Source organism: Dromiciops gliroides, chromosome 2 (assembly GCF_019393635.1).
Source record: "Dromiciops gliroides isolate mDroGli1 chromosome 2, mDroGli1.pri, whole genome shotgun sequence".
Classification (NCBI taxonomy): Eukaryota; Metazoa; Chordata; class Mammalia; order Microbiotheria; family Microbiotheriidae; genus Dromiciops; species Dromiciops gliroides.
The window spans coordinates 530190143-530208419 of NC_057862.1; positions in this window are offsets into that span (position 1 = coordinate 530190143).

The following is an 18277-nucleotide window of genomic DNA, read 5'->3' on the forward strand; positions in this document are numbered from 1 at the left end:
TACACTGGCCAGCTTCTCAATCTTTTCATATTTTGTGAATGGCAAAGATAGCTGATAAAAAAAAATCTAAAGATGATTGTTTTTCTTCTTTTTTTAATCATGAACTTAATCCTCAACCATCATAAGCATTTCTAGATTCAAAGAACAGGAAAGAAGGTTGTATAAGAAACAATTTTTGATACAGTTTTTAAAAAGAAATATACATATTAAGTTTAACAGGGTACAAATATTTACCATTTATAGCCCCTTATACATTTTTTCTCTTCCATACATTTTAAAAAGTTTTGTTGATACTTTTTTCCTGTTACATGTGTTGATTTGATATAGAAAGCTGCATTATACATATCTGAATGTACAGCACGTACATGGTGAGTTATTGGATATTGATTCCTGGCATAATCCCAGGCGATTCCTTAACAGTTTTTTTCTGATACTGCCATGTGTAAGGAGCTAAAATTCTAGGTATACTATCTAAAATCTAATGAGTGGTCGCCAATAAATTATAAGCTTTAGCAAGAGTATTTAAGTGTTTAAGTATTTATTAAAGAACATTAGGATCAAAGAGAAAGGTAAAAATCTAATTAACCCCATCATCCGACCTGCCATGGCGAGGCCAGGAACCAAAAGAGGAAGAACCCCTCCACTTGCGTCTGCTTCCTACTTCGAGTCCTCCCAGAAATGGGAGGCTCCTCAAGTTGATTGACTGGTAGCTTTGATGAACAGTACCCATGAGCAAACGTCACTTCCTGACACCAAGGAACTAACCACATGGCTTGCCCTCAGATGCCTTCTCCTCATGGCGGAGCTTTCCTACAGTAGCTCTCCAGCAGGTGGTGTCATTCCAATCATTACACATGAAACTGTGAGGGCCAAAATTTGATATACAGAGTGTTATTTAGGTGACCCGCCTTAATACTGGGGTCCCAAAAATATGAGGGACCTTTTAGGTTCACCCTCCCCTCTGAACTGCCCTTTTTAGATATTTCTCTCAGGCCAATAAGAAAGGAGCCTCTAAGCTTTAGTTCACAAAAGGATCAGATTTTATTACTTGGGAATTAATTAAACAACAAAGGTGAAACTAATAAAAATCAAAGATAAGGAAATGGGAAAATAGAAATACAGATAAATATTCTTAACTCTAAGCTTAACCTATTCACTGGCCAGACCATTTCCATTTAAGCTAGTTCAAAGGAATTTAGGGTTTTCCGTAATTAACTCACCAAACCTGAAAGTTTACAGTTGCTCACGATGCCAGAATAGCAGCCACCAGAGACAGCTAACACGCCCCACCACCAGAAGGGCCAAGCACAAAAAAGGCCGAGTCCTGGAAGACGCCTAGCATTCCGGAAGCAGCCTCCACCCCCCTTCAGGGAGCGTTCAATCTTTCCTTCCCCAAAAGGGGAGGTCCTTCAAAAGCTGCCTATGGAGAGTTCTCTAATTTTTACCACAAAACCAAAAGGAAGAACCCTATATGAATGGGGTTTCATACAGTTAAATAGAATAGTAGTGTGAATCTTACAAACATTAAAGTCTACAACTTCTAAGTTTGGAGTTTTAAGAAAACTATTCTAATAGTATGGGCCTAGAAACTAAAAAATGGGCGTTAGTAGCAGCTGCATGTTTCTAGAGGACAGTAAAGATGTTTAAACTTAGCATTTTAGTTGTAGAGTATTAGATTTCAAGGAATAATGTGGCTGAAGGTATATCAGATATGCTGTGATTATTTGGGAGATGACTATTAGATGTTAAATCTTCCTTATGTTAAAAACAAATTATGTTTACTGGTTAGTGTTTCAGTATTATCTTCTATATTTATCTACATTAGGCTGGTAAGACATCCTTCTGCCACATCGATGAGAGGGGAGAAAAAACTGAAAAAAAGTGCTCTATCCAATGTGACTAGCCAAAATACAGAGGAAAAGAAACAAATGCCACTCTATGGAGCCTGTAAAGAGCAGATTAACGTGCTTTTTTCTGTAATTGCCCAGTATTCTAGAGTGTAACGATTGGAATGACGCCACCTGCTGGAGACTTACTGTAGAAGAGTTCCACCCATGAAGCGAAGGTCTTTGAGGGCAAGACCAGGAGTCTTTTCTTTGGAAAAGGAAGTGACGCGGGCTAGTGGGAGGAGGAAGGAAGAGACTGGCGCTCAGTCTCGCTCTCTTTCCGGAGGACGCTGGTGGAGAGTGGAGCTAGAAATGCTCTCTCCCTTTGATAGATAGAAATCTAGGCCTTTCTCTCTTTATCAAATTCTTATTCTCCTTAATAAATGCTTAAAAGTCTAACTCTTGCTAAAGCTTATAATTTATTGGCGACCACTCATTAGATATTTTAGACAGTTTAGCTAGAATTTTAGCCCTTAACAAGAGAGTAATTTGTTTTAAAGGTTAGAGCACAGTGTATGGCACTAAACATAATTGCTGATCTCAGCACAGATAGTACCCAAAGAAGAACCCATTTTAGCTTCATTTTCCCTTTTAAAAAAATAGCACATCATATGAGCGATTTTCCCATGTCATGATCTGTTTCAACTAACTGTATTTTCATAGCTAAAAATGCTCTGCTACTTTGATATGCAGAGTATATTTTTAAATTCTACACTATACTTAATTTGGTGAAACAGGGCAAAGTTAATTCAAGTCAAACTCAGTCAGCCCTACTTAGGAAGGTATTTTAGGAGTTACCCAAAATTATCTCCCACTTCAAAATATTACTATTGGTGGAGACTACATCTTCTTCATGATTATGTTACTTTAAAGGACTCTTTTCTCCCACCCCCACCTCCCAGTCTTCCAAATTCAGGTAAAATAATCTCGACAGAATGACAATTTAAAAAAAAAAAAAAAACAGCATGCTCCTCTTCTAACTTAAAGACTAAAGGAAATGTATTCTCATCTTTTTCTTTGGCTTTTAATGAAAAAAAAAGATGAAATTCCCAAACTAATTTATAATTTTACAAAGTTTCTTTTATACCCTATTTTTGTTGTTTTTCAGTCATTTTGATTCATGTCTGATTATCCATGACTCCATTTGGGATTTTCTTGGCAAAGATACTAGAATGGCTTGCCATTTCCTTCTCCAGATCATTTTACATATGAGGAAACTGAGGCAAACATTTGTGTGACTTGCTCCAGGTTACACAGCTAGTGTCTAAGATAAAAGACTAAAAATTATAAAATTAATATAAGCCAGTAGGATAAAAAAGCATTATTCCTTCCAAAGCTCTTCATAGTAACTTTTCTAAACATCTTCCAACAGTTTTTTGCATTTAATTTTTTTTTTTAATTTCAGGCACTCCAGGGGGCAGCTAGGTAATGCAGTGGATAAAGCACTGGCCCTGGATTTATGAGTACCTGAGTTCAAATCCAGCCCAACACTTGATACTTACCAGCTGTGTGACCCTGGGCAAGTCACTTAACCCTCATTGCCCCCCTCCACACACACACACAAAAAAAAATGGTTAAAAATTTCAGGCACCCCATGGAAAATTTTCTTAATCCTTGAACTCTTCCATATACTCTGCTCTACTTTAAAAAACAACAACAAGAACACAGTAATAGAAGGGAAAATAGCCTACTTAGCTGCACTAGTTCCTAGTAAAGGTATATAAAGGACATGGATAAATGAAGTTTCATAGCAAAAAAGGGGTTAAGATTTGGACTACTCTTTTTTTCTTCTTGCTAAAAATTCTCACAATTAGCATAATGTCTACCCACAAAATAGCCAGTTCTCTAAGAACTAGTTAAGTTGGTTTACTTGTCCATAAATTTGTCATTGGAGAGTAAAGAATAAGCATCTTTAGCAGCTGAGAAGTCTTTTGTTTTCCAATATTTATCAAATCTATAGTACACCCCACACCTACCAAATCAGTAAAGTCAATTGTATGTGGAAAAAGCTTTTGAAAAAAGTATTAGCAACTGGTAACTTACTGATAATAACACTAAAGTATTAAAAGTTTGCTACTTATTGTATCATTTATCAACAAATACTGTATTAAGCCATCAGTTATTTTTGAAATTAAATATTTCCACAAAATATTTTAAAACATCCATAAAGAATTGAGGAGAAAGGGAGAGAGAAAACAAAGTGATCATCTTTTTCCTACTTCCCACCCCAAAAGAAATATTCTTTTCTCATAAATTCAAGTTCAGCCTTTCAGTGGTTGGAGCCTTCTCTAGTTCTAGTAAATATGGATTACGATCTAAGATTTTTCTTCCAGATTTTAACATAATTCATTTCATCCTCTTTTGTTGAGTCAGTTGTTTTACTAAGTTCTTAGGAACTACTCTCACACTGTGGAGTGGGGATGTAGCATTCTTCACTTCTAGCACTTCAGTCTCTTTTTTAAAAGTTGATGACATAACCTTGTATGCCTTCCTGGCTTCCATTGTAAGCCATTTTGTGAAACTGATCCCACACAGTATCATAGCTGAAACTTCCCTTCAGCTGAACTGATGGTACTGTTTTGTTCACACTGCAACCCAGAGCCTTTCAGTTGAGAGCAAACACAAACGGGGCATTCCACTCACATGCATAATGGTATGCAATGTCTCATTTTGTAGTTATTGTTGTTCACTTGTGCCTGTGACCTCATGTCATAACACGCCAGGTCTGTCTCTCTACTATCTCCCAAAGTCTGTCCATGTTCATGTTCTTTAATACTGCCCATGAGATTTTCTTGGCAAAGGTGTTAGAGCGGCTTGCCATTTCCTTCTCCAATGGATCACCTTTTTTCAGAACTCTCTATTATGACCTCTCCATCTTGGGTAACCTTTATTGACATTTTAAAAAATATCTTACCACTACCCACTAAATCCATTACCCTGATAGAAGCCCTGCCTTGTAACAAATAGGTATAGTCAAGATCAGCACCTTGGCCAAATCTAGTTAAAGGCGATTGTTTTGAAAGGAGAAGTGGGGGAAGTTAGTCATTTCCTGGTGAGTTAATTAGGGAGAAATCACTACTAATTCAAACTCAGATTCTTGTTTGGGAATAATAAAATAATAACAATAGCTAACATCAATATAATGTTTACTATGTGCCAGGTGGGGCAACTAGATGGCACTGTGAATAATGCACTACGATTGGAATCAGGAAGACTCATCTTCATGAGTTCAAATCTGGCTTTAGACACTAGCAGTGTGACCCTGAGCAAGTCACTTCACCCTGTTTGCCTCAGTTTCCTCATCTGTCCAATGAGCCAGAGAAGGAAATGGTAAACTATTCCAGTATCTTTGACAAGAAAACCCTAAATGGGGTCACAAAGAGTCAGATACTATTGAAAAATGACTGAATAAAAATGTGCCAGGTACAGTGCTAAGTGCTTTACAATTATTATCTCATTTGCTCCTCACAACAACCCTGGGAGGTAGTTGTTGATATTATCCCCAACTTACAATTGAGGAAACTGAGGCACATAGAGGTTAAATGACTTGCCAAGAGTCACACAGCTAGGAAGTATCTAAGGCTGGATTTAAACTCAGGTCTTCCTTACTCCAGGCCCAGTGCTCTATCCACTGCCACCTGACGGATAACCCAGTTACCAGGGAATGGCTGTACCCACTATGAGCAAGGCTGGATACCAAAACATTGGAAGGATTTCAGAATATAAAGAAGACATAGGCCCCTGCCCTCTAGTTCATACTCTAAACATGCTAGATATTTTCAGGCATAAATAGATAAGTCATTTCAACAACAGCAGCAGGAAATGGCCTGCCTTTACTCTGGAAACTTCTCTACTAAATCCACCCCCAATGGGGGTCAGTCATTTCCCAAGCCATTTGCTGTGATGCAGAAAAGGACATCATGGCCCTGCCTGAGTTGCGAGCCAGCTGTGTAAATAACCTTATAGTATGAAATTTTAAACTGACATGGTACAGTTTTATATTCATCCCTACATGTCACAAAAATAATAATGATGAAAATAATCCTAGAGGGAAAAAAATCATCACAAAACAAGTTTTTGTAAGCACTCTTGATAGTATAGGGTATATATTGTGTGACAAGTTAGGTTTTGTAAAGTATAAAACCAGTATGCTAATCTAATCTCTTAGGACAGGCTAACAGACTTTGGTGACTAAGGAGGAAATGATTGTCACCAGTCCTTACTTTGCGTAAGCTTTTACTGTTGTCCTATACAATATGATATAATAAACAGCAAATTGGGAAAATCAGATATAGAAACCACATAATAATCAAGTGAGTATGCAGCTTGTGTAGGTTATCATCCCTACACTCTGATCACCAGCCTAGAAAAAGAAAACAACGTGTTTCAGAGGTCTCCTTTGTCTCTGCCCTTGTAGGAAATGAATATATATGCTTGTTGTTTTAAGGTGAGGAGTGTCCCAGAACCTTTGAAGACAGGTGAGAACAGAATTCAGAAGATTTGTAAAGTAGAACTTTGTCCAAAAAAAAAAAAAAGAGTACTGTATCCAGCATAGTGAAGAGATAGGACAGTGAGATGATTAAAGGACTGAAAAGTAAACCGGGGGAAAAAAGCTAAAGGACAAGGGTGGAGGATGGATAAGACAGAGACTTAGGTCTACCTTAGAGTTTAGGAAAGCAGATTTTTTTCCTATATAAATATTTTATTATTTTCCAGTTACATTTAGAGATAGTTTTCAACATTTGTTTTTATAAGATTTCTAGTTTCAAATTTTTCTCCTGCCTTCCCCCCTCCCCAAGACAGCAAGTAATCTGATATAGGTTGGAGTTTAGGACAACGGATGTTTACATTGTTTTTTCAATTATCAAGCATTTTTTCTCTCTCACACCTCCTGCCTTGAATAAAAAAAAAATTAAAATTAAAATAACCCTATAACAAATAAGCACAGTCAAACAACAAATTCCCATACAAGCTGTGTCCAAAAATGTGTTTCACTCTCCATATTTGTCCATCATCTATCTGTTTAGGAAGTAACATTCTCATCTGGCTTCTGGAACCATGATTGATTACGGCATTGATAAGAGTCGCTAAGTCTTTCTAATTTGTTAAATCTTTACAGTGTCGATCTTATGGTGTAAATTGTTCTTGTTCTCCTCACTTCACACTTTCTTCATCCATACATGTCTTCCCAACTTTCTTTAAACCAGTCTATTTTCTAGGGCAAAACAATATTCCATTACATAAGTATGCTTTGATTTGCTCAGCCGTTGCCCAGTTGATGGTCACCTCCATAGTTTCCAGTTCTTGTTCCCACCCAGTGTCTGCACGAGAGAGAGAGAGAGAGAGAGAGAGAGAGAGAGAGAGAGAGGGAAGAGGGAAGAGGGAGGGAGGGTGAGCATGCACATATACACAGCTGATAAAAATATTTGTTTATACATGGGACCTTTTCCTTTCTAATTTCCTTGAGGTGTAGGCCTCATAGTGGTATTCCAGGGTCAAAGGGTATGCATAGTTTAGTAATTTTGTCCATAATTACAAATTGTTGGGGAAAACAGATTTTAAAGGATAGATAGAAGCCCATGACCAGGATAGATAGAAGCCCATGACCAAAAACTTCACAGAAGTCAGCCCAGAAGGGATAGGAAGCTCTCCCAAATGAAATTCTTAAGGCAAAGGAAGACAATTCTGTTGAGGCAGAAAAGGGAGGCTTGTTTAAAGATGTGAATATATAGCCAACTCATCCCCTGACGTGGGTTTTTAAAGACAAGTAGGAAGGATGACTATATATAAAAACATGGCACTGTCCTGCATGAATAGTGTTGGCCATGCCAAAGCTCAGAATTAGCACAAGGCTGTCAAGGAATGTTGAGTAAAACAAAAGGGCACATTTGTAGTGATATTGAGGAAAAGAGAACCAAAGGAGGGATAGAAAAAGATGATAATGGTAAGGGAGAGAAAACGACTACTTAAATTGTATTTTGCATCTCTTTTCTCTGATGGTGAGAGGATGGAAAGAAAATACTAATAAAGAGTTTAAAACCAAAAAAAGTAAAGAGAGCACCTAGCACTCTTGATAAGTTTTAAGTCACCAGGCCCTGGCAAACTATATTGCATCCTGAAATAAATGACTACCATGATGCTGAACCAAAAAATTGTGGAGCTTGAAAAAGATATCATAGGACTGGAAAAGAGCAGCTTGATGGTTAACAAAAGGAAGAAAGTGGCGTCTTTGAGCTATAGGGCAATAGAAATTAATCCCTGGCCAAATTCTGAGAAAGATGAGAGAGAAAAAAAGAGCATTTATTAAGTGCTTGTTTTGTGCAGAGCACTGTGTTAGCAGTACAAATACAGGTCAGCAAGATGGTCCTTCCCTAGCTTCAAGAAGCTTACATCCTAGTGGAGGAAGAGAATGCATAAAGGGAAAGTTGGGGACTGGGGGTGGAGGGGAAGGTTTCATTAGCAACCATGCCAGGCCACTATAACAGCAAGGAGGAATCCAAAGAAGGTCCAGGCATGAGTGAAATGAAGCATGGCTGAGCTCCTTCCCACAATAGTGGTTCCAGGGAAGGAGCTGCTCACTAATCAGAAGAGATCCTCCAGGGTGGTAAAGAGACTGGTAATAAACACAGAAAAGAAGGCAAAGGAGCCAGTATGGCTTCATCCAGAACCATACCACATTAGACTCATTTTCTCTCTCTGGAAAAGTTATTAATTTATTATATTGGATTGGGGAATACTCTGTATACATTTTACCTAGATTTCAGGAAAACATTTTATAAAAGTTCCTGATATTCCTTACACCTATAAGATGAAGAGATAGGAGGCAGCAAAACTCACAGAAGAATGTGCTAAAATCATCTAACCAAGAACAGCTTGGAAGGTCAGAAGGAGGGAGCTGCTGTGTTGATACAGGAGTCGGGCCCAACTGCACAGTCACCCTGACACAGTTCCAGTCTCAGGAAGTCCTCACCAGAGAAGCAGACCCCCAGAGCCTCTGAATCAGCTGAAGCACCAGTGTTGTCTGGAACTAAGCTCACAGTCTGGTGAGTGGGCTGAGCCCTGGGCAGGGGAGAGACTACAGGGGTCTATGCTAGTGCTAAGGCAGAACTTGGATTCTGCACCCCTACTGAGAACCAGGTGGTAGGCTCGAGTAGAAGTGGCCCAGGTGGGGGAGGGGCACAGGCTCATAGGAGCTAACAGTCACAACACACAAAGCTGGTTGATTGGCAAGTTGGTCTGGGGTCATCTAGGACCAGGAAAAAGGCTGGGCGAGGGAAGAACCTGATTCTCCTTAAATCATACCACCTGGGACTTCTTAAGCTTGGGATACTGCAGCCTGGAAACAGTGCCCCACTTTAAGGAGCTAAAAGTCTAGTAAAAGAAAGGCAAGATGAGTCGACAGAGAAAGGTAAGGACCATAGAAAGTTTCTTCAGTAACAAGGAAGACCAAAGGGCACCCTCAGAGGAAGATGTCAACATCAGGGCCCCTATATCTAAAGCTTCCAAGAAAAATACGAATTGGTCTCAAGCCATAGAGGTACTCAAAAAGGACTTTGAAGATAAAATTAGATAGAGGAAAAAATGGAAAGAGAAATGAGGGTGATGCAGGAAAGACATGAGAAAAAAGTCAACAGCTTGAAAAGTCAAATGGAAAAGGGGATACAAAAGCTCTCTGATGAAAATAATTGCCTAAGAATTAGGATTGAACAAATGGAAGCCAGTGACTTTATGAGAAACCAAGACACAATAAAGCAAATCCAAATGAATAAAAAAAATAGAGGGCAATGTGAAATATCTTCTGGGAAAAACTGCTGACCTGAAAAATAGGTCCAGGAGAGATAATTTGAAAATTATTGGTCTACCTGAAAACCATGATCAAGGAAAGAGCTTAGACACCATCTTCCAAGATATTCTCAGGGAAAATTGCACTGAAATTCTAGAAGAAGAAGCTAAAATAGAAATTGAAAGAATCCACTGATCACCTCCAGAAAGAGACCCAAAAAGAAAACTCCTAGGAATATTATAACCAAATTCCAGAGCTCTCAGGTCAAGGAGAAAATATTGCAAGCTACCAAAAAGAAAAAATTCAAGTACTGTGGAGCCCCAGTCAGGATAGCACAAGATCTAGCAGCTTCTACATTAAAGGACCAGAGGGCATGGAATATGATATTCCAAAGGGCAAAGGAAATGGGATTACAACCAAGAATCACCTACCCAGCAAAACTCAGCATTATCTTTCAGCGGAAAAAATGGGACTTTAAAGAAAAGGAAGACTTTCAAATATTTGTGATGAAAAGACATGAACTGAATGGCAAATTTGACTTTCAAATACAAGACCCTAGAGAACCATTAAAAAAAAAATTGGAGCCGGGGGACATACCTGGGGTTGTACAGTGGGTGACTGTCTTGTGTCTGAGGCCAGGTTTTGGCTGGGATCCCCCTGGGTCCGGGGTGATGATTTGTCCACTGTGTCACTTAGCTAGATGATAACATCTTTAGGGTTAAATTGAGGGGTGAAGGGAATGTATTGGGGGAGGGGGAAGGACAGAAGCAAAATCCTACATGAAAGTAACAGGAAAAGGCTTATGGAGTAGGGGAAGAGATGGGAGAGGAACAGGGCAGTAAATGAATTTTACACTCATCAGAAAAGGCTCAAAGATCTTAAACTCATCAGAGCTGCCTCAAGGAGGGACTAATAGACACACCCAAATAGGTGGAGTAATCTATTTAATCTGGGCAGTAAATGAGCCTAACACTCTTCAAAATTGGCTCAAAGACCTCAATCTTGTCAGAATTGGCTCAAGGAGGGAATAATGTACTCACTCAATTGGGTGGAGTAATCTCTATAACCCTGCAGGAAAATAGGAGGGGAAAGGGATAAAGAAAGAGGGACAAAAGAAGGAAGGGCAGAGTGGGGGAGGGGACAGACAGAAGCAAATCCCTTTTGAAGAGTGATAGGATGAAAGAAGATGGATAATAGAATAAATATCATGGGGAAGGGAACAGGATGGAAGGGAAACAGTTAACAATAGTAACCATGAAAAAGAGAAAAGGGGGAAAAATTGTAAAAAAAAATATAGCAACTCTTGGTGGAGGCTAAGAATTGAGACTCAAGGGAATGTTCATCAATTGAGGAATGATGGAAAAAGCTGTGTTAGATGATTGTAGTGGAATGGACTTGTGCTACAGAAAATGACAAACAGGATGTTCCTCAAAAAACCTTGAAAGACTAATGAACATCGATGTATAGTGAAGTGAGTAGAGCTGAGAGGACATTGTGCATAGTGACAGCAGTATTGTTCAGTGAGTAATTGTGAATGACTTAACTACTCTCAGCAATGCAATGATCCAAGACAATCCCAAGGAACTAATGAGGAAGCATACACTGCTATAGAAAGAACTGATAAAAAGAACACTTGTGGATTGTACATATATAACCTGATTGCGATCTTGTGGAGGGGGAAGGAAAGGAAGGGAGGGAGGGAGAAAAATTTGGAACTCTAAATCTTATGAAAATGAATGTTGAAAACTACCCTTACATGTAAATGGAAAATAAAATAAATGTTTGTTGAAAGAAAAAAAAAAGGAAATGCTGAAGGGAATGGTTTCAGAGAAACTGAAAATTTGAGAAGACTTGAATGAATTGATATAAAGTGAAGAAAATAATTTATACAATAGCCATATTGCAAAGACAACTTTGAAAGACTTAGGTACTCTGATCAACACAATAACCAACCACAAATTTGAAAGACTCATAATGAAACATGTTATTTCCATATAAAGAACTAATGTACTCAGAATGCAGATTGAAGCTTTTTTCTTTTAATTTTTTTTGAAAATGACTAATAGGAAAATCTGTATCACTTTATTAAAAAAAAAAAAAGATGAAGAGATAGGAGTTGGACAGTTGGACAGCCAGATGTTGGAAAGGGTTGACTCAATAAACATTAAGCACCTATTATGTCTCAGGCACTGTGCTAAGTGCTAGGGATACAAATAATGGAGAAAAGGCAGTCTCTGCCCTCAAGAAGTTTAAACTCTAATGGAAACGCAAATATGCAAGTAAATAAAAGTACAAAGCAAGCTATATACAGGATAAATAGGAAATAACGGAGGGAAGGCACTAGAATTAAGAGGGAGGGGGATTCTAGGTGGCTCAGTGGATAAAACACTGGCCCTGGATTCAGGAGGACCTGAGTTCAAATTCAGCCTCAGACATTTGACACTTACTAGCTGTGTGACCCTGGGCAAGTCACTTAACCCTCACTGCCCTGCAAAAAAAAATAAAAATAAAATTTTTGAAAAAGAGGGGTTGGGGAAAACTTCCTGTAGGAGGTAGGAGGGCAGCTAGGTGGTACAGTGGATAAGGCACTGGCCCTGTATTCAGGAGGACCTGAGTTCAAATCTAGCCTCAGACACTTGACACTTACTGTGGCAAACCCAGAAGGTTCTCTGTCGCCCCTCTGATTGAGTTCCCTCTCCCCAGGCTTGGGCCGTGGTCACTGAGACAGCAAGTCTCCTAGGAAACTTTGTGGTCAAGGCCTGAATTCCTGAGACAATGCTTGGCTGGCCTCCCAGGGGTCCGAAGACTCAGCTGTACAAACCTTGCTCTGCCTAAGCCTGGAACAAGTTCTGCCAGGTCAAGGCTGAAAGGTTGAAAAATTATTCCTATTCTCTTAGAATTATTCTAGCAGAGACTCTTTGATTTCTTTATGGCTTTCTGCTATAAATACTGAGCTATCCTGGATAATAAAAAGCACATAGTTTATCTCACATAATGTGGTGCTGATGTTTCAATGAATAATGGTCTCTGATCCTCAACTTCCACCAAGGGAATTAAGCCCTCGACCCCGACAACTTACTAGCTGTGTGACCCTGGGCAAGTCACTTAACCCTCATTGTCCTGCAAAAAAAAAAAAAAAGAAGAAGAAGCCTGGGAGGTGAGTTGGCAAAGGGATGGAGTGAGCATTCCAGGCATAGGAGACAGCCAGAGAAAATGTCCTGAACTGAGAGGTGGAGTGTCTTTTTCATGAAACAGCCAAGGAGGGCCATGTCACTGGATCGAGAGAGTATGTTTTGGGGGGAGTAAAGTGTAAGAAGACTGGAAAGGTAGGAGGGGGCTAGGTTATGGAGGGCTTGGAATGCCAAACAGATCATTTTGTATTTGCTCTGGGAGGCAATAGGAAGTCACTGGAGTTTACTGAGTAGGAGAGTGATATGACTGAACTGATGTTTTAGAAAAATCACCCTAGTGGCTGAATGGAGGATGGAGTGGAGTGGGGAAAGACTTGAGGCAAGCAGATTCATCAGCAGGCTATTCCAGTAGTCCAGGGGTGAGGGGATAAGAGCCTAAAACAGAGTGGTAGCAGTGTCAGAGGAGAGAACAGTATTTAGGAGGTGCTGCAGAGATGAAAGTCACCATGGATATGGAGGTGAGAAATAGTGAGGAATTCAGGATCCCTCCTAAGTTGAGAGAAGGGGAGGATGGTATTGCCCTCTCCAGTAATAAGGAAGGTAGAAGGGGGTCACAGTTGAGGGGGAAAGATAATGAGTTCTGTTTTGGACATATTGCATTTAAGATGTCTACTGGACATTCAGTTTGAGATATTTGAAAGGCATTTGGAGAATGGCTGAATAAGTTATGGTATATGATTGTAATGGAATACTATTGTGCTATGAGAAATGAGGAGGAGGATACTTTTAGAAAAACCTGGGTAGGTTTACATGAACTGATACAAAGTAAAGTGAGCTGAACCAAGAGAACACTGTACACTGTAACAGCAACACTGTGCGATGATAAACTGTGAATGATTTAGTTATTCTCAGCAATACAATGATCTAAGGGAGTTCCAAAGTTCTTATGATGAAAAATGCTATCTACCTTCATAGAAAGAACTAATGGAGTCTGAATGTAGATCAAAGCACTTTAAAAAAATTTTAATTTTCCTTGTTTTTTTTTAAATCTGTTTTCTTTTACAATATGACTAATATGGAAATATGTTTTGCATGACTGCACGGGTATAACCTATATCAAATTGCTTGCCTTCTCAATGAGGGGAGAGGGAAAGAGAATTAGAACTCAAAAGTTTTCTTAATCTAAAAAATTGTCTTTACATGTAATTGGAAAAAATAAAAATAAAAAAGTGAAAAGCATTTGGAGATGCTAGATTGAAGGTCAGGATTATTGGGGCAGGAAAAGTAGATTGGAGAATCACCAGCATAGAGATAAATCTGTGGGAGCTGATGAGCTCACCAAGTGAAGTAGTATAGAGGGAAAAGAGAAGACGGCATAGGACAGACACTGAGGGACACCTACTATTATATGGCACAGTCTGGAGGAGGATCCAGCAAAGGAGACAGAAAAGGAGAAGGCAGATAGGTAAAAAGCAAACCAGGAGAGAGTGGTGTCCCAAAAATGCCTGCATCCAAAGAGTAGTCATTAATAAGTTTGTGTCAAATATTTTAAAAAATGTTTAAAGGTGTCGAAAGAGGTCTCTAGTGGAGTGCCTCAGGGATCTGTGCTTGGCCCTGTGTTGTTTAACATGTTTATCAGTGACTTGGATAAAGACATCATGTTTATCAGTTTTGCAGATGTCACAAAGAGAAGCAGAATAACTAACATCTTAGATCAGCATTTTTTCCCCTCTGCTACATCCTCATAGATATCAGGTGAACTAATTGGCTTGTGAGATTTCTTCCAATTAAGAGATTTTATAAAGTAAATTTCATATATATATATATATATATATATATATAAATATAAAACATGCATGCATACATACATACACACACAAAGCAAATGCAAAGTAATTTCTGGGTGGGGTGAGAGTTTGGCAATATTTTTTGAGTTTTATCAGTAGAGAGAACACTGGGCCTGGAGTCAGGAAGATCTGAGTTCAAATCCAGACACTACCTATGTGACCCTGGGCAAGTCACTTAACCTCTATTTGCCTTAATCCATCGAAGAAGGAAATGGTAAACCACTCCAGTATCTTTGTCAAGAAAACTCCATAATGGGGTCAGGAAGAGTAGGACACAACTGAATGGCTAAACAACAAGAAAATAGCTGGATGTAGCAACCTACATCTAGAGTCCCCACTACTGGAGAGGGTCAGGATGATGGATGTCTGAATTCAAGTTCTGACCTGTAGTAGGGCTAAAGCCAGTTCAGTATCTGCACTAAATCTAGCACTGACTTCGTGCCTGCTAGTACCAATATGGTAAGCCCCCAGAAGCAAGTGGCCAGCAGGCTACCTAAGGAGGACAAACCAGCCCAGGACAGGTCAAGGTTTCTGTGCTGATCAGTGACAGGGTCAGTCCCATGAGTGGCACTTGCAACCTGAACAAGACAGAGATTTAATCTAAAACAAATAAACAAAAAAAAGAAATAAAAAGCATGTGTGCTGTTGAAATCATAATGGAAAGAGAAAGGACCTTAAGACAGATGCTTGGGGGCAACTAGATGGTGCAGTACATAAAGCACCAGCCCTGGATCCAGGAGGGCCTGAGTTCAAATCGGGCCTGAGACACTTGACACTTACTAGCTGTGTGACCCTGGGCAAGTCAGTTAACCCTCATTGCCGGGGGAGGGGGGGGGGGACGGGACACACGACAGATGCTTGTGAGATACTTACAGAAGGGGGCAGACAGAGGAAGGTATAGGAACCTTTACCAGTGACTAGAAAGAACAATCAGAAAGGGAAACGGATCAGGAGAGAACAGTTGTGGAAGCAAAGGAGAAGACAGTATCCAGGAAAGGGGGGATGTACAGAAAGTTCATGGAGGATAAAGTATGGAAAAAAGCCTATGTATTTTAAAATTAAGATGTCATCGGTTCCCTTTAAGTAAAAACTGCGCAGGATGATGAGAATCCAATCTGTACTAGTGAAGGCTGTAATTATATGCATGAAATCACATATCCATCAAGTCACTGTATAGTAAGAGTTCATATTTCTACAGTGATTTAAAATTCAAAAAAATAGCAGTAAAGGAATAATGGGTTGGAAGCCAAATTGAAAAGCTTTGAAGAGCAGATGGTTGGTGAAAAGGTAGAGGAAGTAAATGTAGACTATCTTCTGTGCAGTATGGTTGTGCTTCCTGGGTACCTCCTTTCCCATAGGGAATGGGTCCCTCCAAAAGATATTCCAGGTTTGAGGTACTCTCTGAGTCAGAACCCACCAAAAATTGCAACTTGAGCCCTCACCAATGTGTTTATTTTTTATTAGCCAGTGAAAAGATGCATTAATTCAAAATATGTAGCATTTTATCAAACAGGATATAAAGTGCTTCCTGATCAGTCTAGTAACTGATCACTGACATCTAAATTTTGTATCTTGAGGTCTAATGCAATGCTTTGTAAAACTAATTTTTTGTTGAATTTAAAAAATTTCCATTTTGATGATACTATTATTTATTGATGATCATGAAGTGAAATATTTGAAGTTTTTAAGATGCATATCATGCCTTGAATGTCCTGAACTCTCCCATTCTACTCCAAAGCTTTCACCCTCATGCCTTTGATATTCCCCCAACTCCTACCCTGCTAAGCTCCTTCAGGCAAATACTTATCAACATCTGCTAGGGTGTCCAGCAATCTTGCTCACATTCTTGGATATTTATGGGGCAGAGCAGATCCTACATTGACCTTAAAAGCGTCATTGGAGCAAACCATTATCTTTGTTGGCCAAAGTCAGCCTTAGAAGTCAACACTCTCCCGAATCTAAAGAAACCAGATTTCACTTTTGGAGTAATGCATGAGAGAACAATTGCAAGAAGCCCCTAACTTTTCCTTGGGAAAATGGCATCCCTGTTTCAAGAACACCTGGAATTTTGTTTGCCAGACCAGAGAGCCCGAGACTCAAAAAGAAGTTCCAAGGGCAAGAGTCGAAAGTTCTACTAAGTAGAATTTCCCATGGGCAAAGGCTATAATTTCCAAAAATGCCTTCTTAAGTACCCACACTGGGCAGAACATCGTGCAGGTTATTAAGAGAAATCACAAGAACCATTGTGTCAAATTGTGGTACCTATGTGTGGAATATTTCTTCATCAAGGCAGATCTCATCTTATAGTCCAAATTTAAAGAGTTTCCTGAAGACCAGAGAAGTCGTGACTTGCTCATCACATGGGATGGGAAATATACATTAAATTAAATTAAATTAAACATAACTCTTATACAAACAAAGTTCACAGTCTAGGAGGAAAGGTGGAAATGCTGTTTGTAATAAGCTATCTAAAGTACTATCAAGGTGCCCAAGTGACCCCCACAGCCCTGGATCATTCACTTGTGGATGGTCTCCAGGTTGACAATGTCCAGCCTAGGGGGCAGCTAGATGGCACAGTGGTTAAAGCACTGGCCCTGGATTCAGGAGGACCTGAGTTCAAATCCAGCCTCAGACACTTGACACTTACTAGCTGTGTGACCCTGGGGCAAGTCACTTAACCCCCATCGCCCTGCCAAAAAACAAAAACAAAAACAATGTCCAGCCTAAAATGTGGTGCCCACAACTGAACACAAGACTATGATAATGGTAGACCATTATCATATTATTATATATATATATTATATATATATTATATTATTAGATCAGAATACAATGAGATTATCACCTCCCTTATTTCTAGACAAAATGCTTCATTTCAAAAATATTGGATGCTGGGGGCAGCTAAGTGGCAAAGTGGATAAAGCACTGGCCCTGGATTCAGGAGGACCTGAGTTCAAATGTGACCTCATTAACTTACACATACTGTGTGACCCTGGGCAAGTCACTTAACCCTCGTTGCCCTGCCAAAATAAATAAATAGATAGATAGATATGTTATGGTCCCAGAGTACCCCAGAAGTTCTCTGGGGCATATCAAAGAACCTTCTCCTTGAGAAACTAATCCAAAGGACAGACACACCTAAAGAGATAAGTGGGGGGGGGGAGGGGGCAGCTAGGTGGCGCAGTGAATAAAGCACCAGCCCTGAATTCAGAAGTACCTGAGTTCAAATCCAGCCTCAGACACTTGATACTTACTAGCTGTGTGACCCTGGGCAAGTCACTTAACCCCTCATTGCCTGGCCAAAAAGAGAGAGAGAGAGAGAGAGAGAAGTGGAACCAGATGGGATTGATCTAGCTTCGGGACCTCCACCCTTCATTCTAGTCTCCCTCAACCCTGGGGAGATAAGATTAGATGTGGCTGCTTCCTTTGTGTCCTGAGGAGATGGCTTGAGATCTGCAGCCACCCCTCACCCAATTCCTCCAGCCACCACCAGTGGGGGATGGTCCTCCCTCACTAAAGGAACTTCCCACAGTCAGATGGTCACCCCCATCAGTCCTCTATAAAAGTACCTGCCAGTCTCCTGCTCGAGGAGATTGGTATCTCAGAGCCACGCTCTGTGCCATGCCCTCT